Source organism: Arachis hypogaea, chromosome 1 (genome assembly GCF_003086295.3).
Source record: "Arachis hypogaea cultivar Tifrunner chromosome 1, arahy.Tifrunner.gnm2.J5K5, whole genome shotgun sequence".
NCBI lineage: Eukaryota > Viridiplantae > Streptophyta > Magnoliopsida > Fabales > Fabaceae > Arachis > Arachis hypogaea.
Genome location: NC_092036.1, coordinates 62,330,552 through 62,339,464, shown reverse-complemented (window position 1 = coordinate 62,339,464; position 8,913 = coordinate 62,330,552). Strand labels below are relative to the sequence as shown.

The following is an 8,913-nucleotide window of genomic DNA, read 5'->3' as shown; positions in this document are numbered from 1 at the left end:
TGCTTCTCCAATTTCTTATTTAACTCCTACCATGCTCGAGGCATGCTTCACCTTATCCTTCTGATTTGAGAATCTAGTGAGAAACTTCCTTGCCAGGTCATCAAAGCAAGTTACCGACCTCGGTGGTAAGTTATCTAACCACTTCATCGCAGTTTTGGTCAGATTTGTTGGGAAGGCTTTGCAACGAGTAGTATCAGAGGCGTTGGCTAGGTACATTCGACTTTTGAAATTGCTAAGATGATGCCTTGGGTCGGTCATTCCGTCATAGAGATCTATGTTAAAGATTTTGAAATTTCTTGGAACCTTGACTCGCATGATCTCTTCAACTAACATATCTTCACCTCTGAGAGGGCTTTTCTCCCGATCTGTTCGATTGCTTCGCCTTTGAAGATCAGCCTCCAACATTAACAACTTTTCTTCCAACTCTTTTCGTCGTCGTACCTCCCTGCGCAATTCTTGTTCTACTTCACGTTGTCGTTCAGCTTTTAGTTCGAGTTGCTCTAATCGTCTGCAGTGGTCATGGACTAACCCTAGTATGTTCGTTTGATGAGGAGGTTCTTCATCTTTGGGTGGATGGATCTCTGATTAAATCCGCCTCGGTTGAGGGTTTTCCGAGCTTCCTTCTCCATGGGGAACATGTGTTCTTTCTCGAGGTGGAGGTAGTGCTAGTGTGAGGTCATCATGGTGGGGGCTCTGGTTCTGACTTAGACGTCATGTGACCGTCTTCATATTAATTGTCCTCCATTATCAAGAGTTGATCTTAGGTCTCCGGCAACGGCTCCAATGTTCCGAGTGTTACCTGAAAAGATGATTTGGGTCTGAACGTGAGGCCCAGACTCTTTGTAAGGCAGGATCCAACTTGTTCTGGTGTCAAGGTATCGCCGTCCGAGTTTCTCGTGAAGGGGGGAGGGTCAGTACCTGCAAGAGACTCCGATGCTTAAGTTAGCAAGGGATTTAAGTTGGTTTTTATTAGATTAGAACGTGTATATACCTGAAGGGTGTCAATGTATTTATAGTAGAGTCGATAACCACCTTTTGAAGTAGTTCCACCTTTGTTGGGGATAACCGTTCTCTTTATCTTGGGAGTTTGTTAGAATCTATTTTTTAAGAGAGATAAAGATAGTATGAGAGATTCGTGGAGGCAATTACTTATTTGGATAAGTGAATTTGGACATTCTTGTTGTGTCCGACCTCTTAGGAGGTCGGGTAAGAGAAGGCCCTTTGTGGACCTTTATGCTTAATGGGCATGACTTTATGTTTTAGATCAGAGTATGAACAAGTATTATTCTCTTTCTTTCTTGGCCTATGTTGTTAGTATATTAATCCTGTCACTCTTCACGTAAATTATTTGACTCGTTTTCGCTTCGATTCTGATTTTTCTCTAACAATCAACACATGGAACCAAACAAACATGGGTTATCAATATGTTAATTCCACAAATGAAAAATATTTGCTTGACTTATAATTTTTCTTGTACATATACTTTCTTTTTTTTCATGGTCTCTTTCATTAATTTATTATTGATCAATGAATTACTATATACAAAAATACAAAATTTATATTTTTGATATTTGTTTAAATAAATTAATGAATTAACTATTAGATCATATTAGATCATTTTAAATTGATTACCTATACTACTATTATTTAATCAACATAGTTCATGTTATCAATTGTATAAAACCAGCAACAAACACATGGCCCAAACCAACTTTCCAGTAAACATCCTCATCCTCATCAGTACACTAACTTTATATACGTATTGACACCAAATAAATAGAACAAACAAAATCCCTGCGTCAAAAAAACTTAAAATAACACAGACAAACAAACAAAGACCTTGAACCGCCATGAGCAAATCTTATTAATTTATCATCTGATCCCAAAGTGCTATTCTCTTATATTTAGTTTAAGATACCAAATATACAATGAACACGTGCAAAGAAAAAATTTGGTAAAACAAAGTGCAAGGAAAAGAAGTGGCTCTAAATCACTGTAGAGGAGGCTATGTTGTGTTTAATTAGCTTAATTTAGTTAGCACAAGATAAGACGGTGACTTTCATAATCCGTCATTGATTTTTAATTATAATACGTAAGAGGGATGCATTGTCTAATTCTTAGATCACAACTTATGTCTCATTTTTTGTCCTAGCTTAATCTGAATACAAAAGTTATCATAGAAAAGTTGAAGATATGGTGATTTCTTCGATACAAATAATTTTAAAAGAATAATAGTATTTTTTTTTTTTGAGGAGTCTCTCAGATTATCTTTTATTTAAAAAAATATTTTTTAATATATTAAATATATTAAAATTATTAAAAAAATTTATTATTAAATTTTTAAAATATATTTTTAGGACAAAAATTAACTAAATCTTTTATTTAAACAAAAATTAACTAATAATTATTTAAACCTGCAATAAAAAGATAAGATAAGAATTTCTTAAAATAAACAAAACAATCATTTATTTTAAAGAGATTTATTACACATCCAAGTATTGTTTCATTCAAGTTCATCCAAGTAAGTCCAACACCAATAAAAATCACTCTCATTAAAGGAGCGTGATCACACGCGCGTTTCATAACGCAACTCTTCGTCTTCGTCTTCTCCTTTTCCGTTTCCTCTTTCTTCTCTTCCTCCTCCTCATTCTTCTTTTGAATTTGCGCACGTAGGTTTCATTATAGTCATCATCAACAACACCAACATTTTGCTTGGTTAAGTGGAGTTACTCATTTTGATTCACTTTATTGTTAATGTGTCCAGTTGAGTCTTTCTGCATGTAGAAATGTTTTTCTTACTGATTGAATGTTTATCACGTTTTATTCAACACATGATTGGTGTTCGGTTCAATGGTGTTGATAATTTTGATTCACTTGATTGTTATGTGTTCAGTTGACTTCTTTTGCATGGAAAAATGCTATTCTTGATGATTTAATGTTTATGACATTTTATTCGACACATGAATGTTGCTTGGTTCAGTGGAGTTGCTCATTTTGATTCACTTAATTGTTAGTGTATTCAGTTGAGTCCTTGTGCATGTATAAATATTTTTTTTATGATTAAATGTTTATCACGTTTTATTCAGAACATCAATAGTGCTGGTTTAGTGGAGTTGCTCATTTTGATTCACTTGATTGTTAGTGTGTTCAGTTGAGTCCTTGTACATGCAGAAATATTTTTCTTGCTGATTGAATGTCTATTATGTTTTATTCAGCACATGATTGGTGTTTGGTTCAGTGGTGTTGGTCATTTCAGTTCACCTGATTGTTATGTGTTCAATTGACTTCTTTTGCATGGAAAAATGCTATTCTTGATGATTTAATGTTTATGACATTTTATTCGGCACATGAATGTTGCTTGGTTCAGTGGAGTTGCTCATTTTAATTCACTTAATTGTTAGTATGTTCAGTTGAGTCCTTGTGCATGTATAAATGTTTTTCTTGATGATTAAATATTTAGCACGTTTTATTCAGAACATCAATAGTGCTGACTTAGTGGTGTTGGTCATTTCCGTTCACCTGATTGTTATGTGTTCAGTTGACTTTTTTTGCATAGAAAAATGCTATTCTTGATGATTGAATGTTTTTGACGTTTTATTCAGCACACAAATGTTGCTTGGTTCAGTGGAGTTATTCATTTTGATTCACTTGATTATTCGTGTGTTTAGTTGAGTCCTTGTGCATGTAGAAATATTTTTTTGATGATTAAATGTTTATCACGTTTTATTCAGAACATCAATAGTGTTGGTTAAGTGAAATTGCTCATTTTTATTCACTTGATTATTAATGTGTTCAGTTGAGTCCTTGTGCATGCAAAAATATTTTTCTTGCTGATTGAATATTTATCACGTTTTATTTAACTCATGATTGGTGTTCCGTTCAATGGTGTTTTTCTGTTCTGCACAATTCAAAACTCTTCCTCCTCACCTTCTACTATTTTTTTTACCACAGAGAGGAGAAAAAAGACAAAAAAATACAACAACAACAACAACAAAAGAATGACGATAAGAAAAAAATACGTGAAGAAGAAGGATCACGAAAAAGAAAAAGGAGGAGGAGGAGGAGGAGGAAGGCGAAGAAATAGAAAAAGACGCTCCGTGCGTAAATAAATGTGAGAAAAAGAAAAAACGTAGAGGAGAAGAGAAGAAGCGTGAGGAAAAAAGAAAGCGAGAAAAGCGCGTGACCTAAAATTACTTGGATGTGGAAAATATCTCTAGACAAGAAATTTTACACAATTAAAACAGTAATCATTGTATTGAAAAAAATAAATAAACAAAACAATGCTTTAATTTTGATGGGCTAAATTCATCATTTAAATTTTTCTTATCGTAAAAATAAAATATGACTAGAAAGGTTAACTTCATTCATTTCCCTCCTACTTGCTAATATTCATTCTTCACTTCATCTGCCACAAAATACAATATTCTGCATTTTACAAGAAAAACTATGATAGAATGTTACAGACTCATCACCAGATTCCACATTTATCTACATCAGCTTCAAAAATTCTAACCCCTTAAAGAACCATACTAAAAACTTGATTCTTTATTCCTCCTGACCCCAACCTATGTTCTATCTAAATATATATCCCCATATTTTTAACTACTACATATACTTTCACTATAAAGGTTAAGAGCAGCTTAAAAACAGTTTAACCTTTCTGAGTTCACTTGGATACACCAGCACAGAATCTACACATAGCCCCCCTTTGGTGTGTGTGCAATCAATTTGAGTCATGGAGAATTTAATTTTTGTTGATGTATTTCCATCCTCCACAACAAAATTGCCACCATGGTAGAAGCTCCATTTGCCAGGTTCTCTCAGAAAACACTGGGATGAAACAAACTGGCCATCTGAAGTACATAGCTGGAACCTTACAGGCTTTACATCCCAACCATGAACATGTTCCGTGTTGCAGACCCGTCGGCCAAATCTCTTGGAGGGTTGCCCTAGATGTAGTCTGAAGAACAAGCTGTATGTTCCGGCTGGGAATGGGAACTCCACTCTCCGTCCACTTCAAACCACCAGATTTGCTGAAGGTATGCGACGGTACTGAATCTGCAAAAATGATGGAAAAAAGCCCAAGATTTACTCAAAAGTGTATTGAAGTGATTAACCATTTAAAACAAGACCTACTATTTTGACAGTTAAACTAGATGATTTTGAGGTTCATTACTTTAATTTCATCATCAACGAGAATAACAAAAGGGGAAAGATTCAACTATTTTCACCAATATGCATGTTCTTCCTTAACAAGAAGATTCCACAGAAAATTGAAGCTAATCCAGAAAGTCACACATATATATCAGATCCAATGTTTTATATGAAACATAAATAATAGAGTAAAGACCCAACCCACCCTTTGTCTGTCCAAAAATAAGGGGACATTTCAGCCATCAACTTTCTCATTTTAGGACAATACGACCCTTTTGTTAAAAAATCTGTAAAATAGTAATGAGAATTAGTGTTGTGAGGGTTTTATTTGTAATTTGTGGGGGGTTTTAAACTCCCACAAACTATTAATATGTTTACTTTTAAAAAATTCCTTCACTAGCGGTGGTTAAATAGAGAAAGACCATTGTTGGAAATGATGTTGCAGGAAAAGAAAGTAATTGCAATTCAAAGACCTTTTAAAGGGAAAAAATAGCATAGAACAAGAAATGAAATAAGATAACATTAATGTTGATGATATTTGTATTGGTGATGATGACAATGGAAGAGATAACGATAGTGATAAAGTATGGTTACACAATAGAAATAGTAGAGATAGCAGTGATAACGATGAGAATGAATTGGTTATATTGTTGAAAAAAACTTTGTGGAGGTTTAAAACCCCCACAAATTACAAATAATACTCCCACAAAATTAATTTTCGTTACTATTTAATAGATTTTTTAAGAGAATGGTCATACTGTCCTAAAATGAAAAGGTTGAGAATTGAAGTGTCTCTTTTCTTGGACAAGGGGCATCTTGTCCTTCGTAAAAATAGACAGGGCCGGATTGGATCTTTACTCTAAATAATAGCATTACATACAAAAGTACTAATAAACTCTACTGAAAGTACAAATATAGAATATTTACATCAGCAGATTTCACTAAACCGCTGCCTGATCCACGCAAGGCCACAAACCATGTTGCCATCTTGTTTGGATTGCTACAAAATAAAACAAACTACTAGTTCAACCACCACCTAAACTTGCTTGGTATCAAAGCTGGGTTTCGATTTTCCTAAGGATTGCTATGTTCTGGGTTCTGGATCCCTATTATAAGTCTTCTTGGTTTAAGTGGGGAGAACATGGGAAGGTGGAACATTCAGGACAAAGTGAAAACGACTTTCAACTGAAGTTGTCACACCAAGTATAAACGGATCTTCACCAAAATGTTTGACCTTCTTGTTGGTTCACCTTTTCGACCAAGCAAAACTTTGGATTTAAAATAAGAAGCGAAATAATCCCTCAATTCCAGTTTCTCTGTCCTCAGTCTACTACCCCACTCCCTCTTGTGTTTTGCTAAATGGTAAAAGTTCAAATTTTCAGTCAATTCAAATACATAGAAATCATCAAAAAACTCATTTCTTCTATACGAGAATTTACCACTTTTTTAAACTTAAAAGCATCCTTCACTAGAAATTTATTTCTTCTATAACTTTCTTTTGTGGCCTCTTTCTTTTCCACTTTACTCCCTCAAAACACAGTGAGACATAACCTCAACACCCCTGACTTATCTATATGTAACACTAAATTTCTTTTTTAAAACAATAATAATAAAAAAAGAAGAAAAAGAATGGGAATTATAATATAAGAACCATATAACATACTCTGACGTTTTGCATCCTCTGCAATGGTTTGAAACTTGAAAGCTTTTCATAAGCCATCAACTACATAGCAAGCATAAGAAAGAGCTGTTCCCATTTGATACAAAATATCTTTCAAGGTAAGAAGATCGATGAGTGTGAAGAAGCTTACCTAGATTCTTCAGTTGGTATATAATTCCAATATCTTCGGTCACTGATACCCGTTATTGACAGTCCTTTAGCTGCTATACACATACAAAGCTTCCCTATGTTCTTGTCCAGCCAAAGTTTCTGCTTCCATCAAGAAAAAAAAAAATATCTTCCAGCGTGATGAGCATGGTAGCAAACACAAAACCTCATTTGACAAACCGAAAAATATGCAAAACCCTCTCACTCTTAGGGATCTAATACTTAAAAAGGAAAAAATTAAGAACTAGAATTATCTTTTGTTTTTATTTACTCTTCTTTAGGAACAAGCAACCAAATCATGATCACTTTTTATTTTCCCACGGCAGTGGATGAGTGCTACATTTAAGAATTTGCGGCTAGCCAATAAGTCGCTGGTATTCAAACCCCAACCCTTGTTTAAGCCAACTAGTGTGCTACCCACTGCACTAACCAAGTTGGTTGCAAATCATGACCATTTAACCAGTAAACCATAGAAAGAACAACGTTTCAATATTTTGCTTGTGCTAAACTAGTGGTTTCTACAACAAACGGAGTAAAGAAGTGATTCACCAAAAAAATAAGTAAATAAATAATAATAATAATAATAATAATAACAATAATAAAGTAAAAAATCTTTTTTTTTTTTGTGCAGCAAAAGAGAATAATGAAAGTGAAAGAAGGTTGATTACCTTGGTGCCTCCATCGAAGGTATTGGTTCTGCAGAGCGCAGAGTATATGCCTCTCTTTCCATTTTTGAAATCGGTGGGTAAACCATTGAAGATTTGGCGAACAAGAACGTGGTAATTGGAAGGAAGCTTGGATTCCCAAACGAAATCGGCGGAGGAGGCAGCCCTGAAAGTGCGGGTCAAGGTGGCGAGCTTGCAAATCTGCGGAGGGTCCAGGTACTCCATGATCAGAGCCACGCAGCTCTCCGGCAACTCATCCATGCCGCACGACGGTGACGGTGACGGTGACGGTGGTGACGAGTGAGAGGAAGAGAAGCTGATTCCCATCAAAGACAGCACTAGAAGGTTCCAAAGAGAAAGAGAGAGAGGAATGAATGAATGAATGAGACTGAGATAGAGGGAGGGAGAAGTAGGGAAGGGCTTTTATGTTGATGAGTAATGACTATGGAGTAACGAGAGGGTGACAGCAGAGAAGAGAAGAGAAGAGAAAAGGGGATGTGTGATTCGGACACAAAGCGGAACAACAACGCAAAGAGAAAGGAATGAGAAACACGACAACAAGAAAATTAGAAAGAAAATATCATGGTCACTTCCATCAACACCTGCCCCGCATCTTATCTTATATATACTATACCATACCTCGTTTGTGTTAAGTTCTTAAAAAACCAAAATATTTAAACTATTTGTTTTTCAATAATATAAACAAGAATTTTTATAAAATCAAATACAATCTTTGAGAGCCAATGAACTATACAGTTTAAAAATGGCATAATCTCTTTATACTTATTTAGATATTACGAATTTGAGTCTCTCTATTTTTGATAAAAAAAAATATAATCTTTGCATGTATGAATTCTTCTCCTTTTTTTTATCGTCATCGTCAATACTACCACCACCTCATCATTCTTCTTTTCTCATTTGAATTTCTTTTTTTCTTTCTTTTTCTTCTCCTCCTTCATCATCATGATTATCATCGTCGTTATCATTATCTTCTTTTTACACATATCGTCATTATCGTTATCGCCGTTATTGTTATTGTTATTGTTGAATTTATGTCATGGTGATAATATTGTCTGATCCAAAATTGATTTTCGATGTTTTTTTGTTCATGATTCAATCTTGTTTGTGTGATTATTTTCGAACTGAGTTAATTATGTCGCAATTGTTATGTAATGTCGCTTCATTTCTGAGTAAATTATGGTGCATTTGGACTCGTCCTACACTATTCAAAACTCTTTCTCCTCTTTCTTCTCATCTTCTACTGCT

At 34.6% G+C, this 8,913-nt stretch overlaps 1 pseudogene; it reads right to left on the bottom strand.

Annotated features, from left to right (window-relative positions):
- Nucleotides 1-4,342: 4,342 nt before the first annotated feature.
- Nucleotides 4,343-8,242, bottom strand: LOC112805370 (F-box protein PP2-A13-like; annotated as a pseudogene).
- Nucleotides 8,243-8,913: the final 671 nt, after the last annotated feature.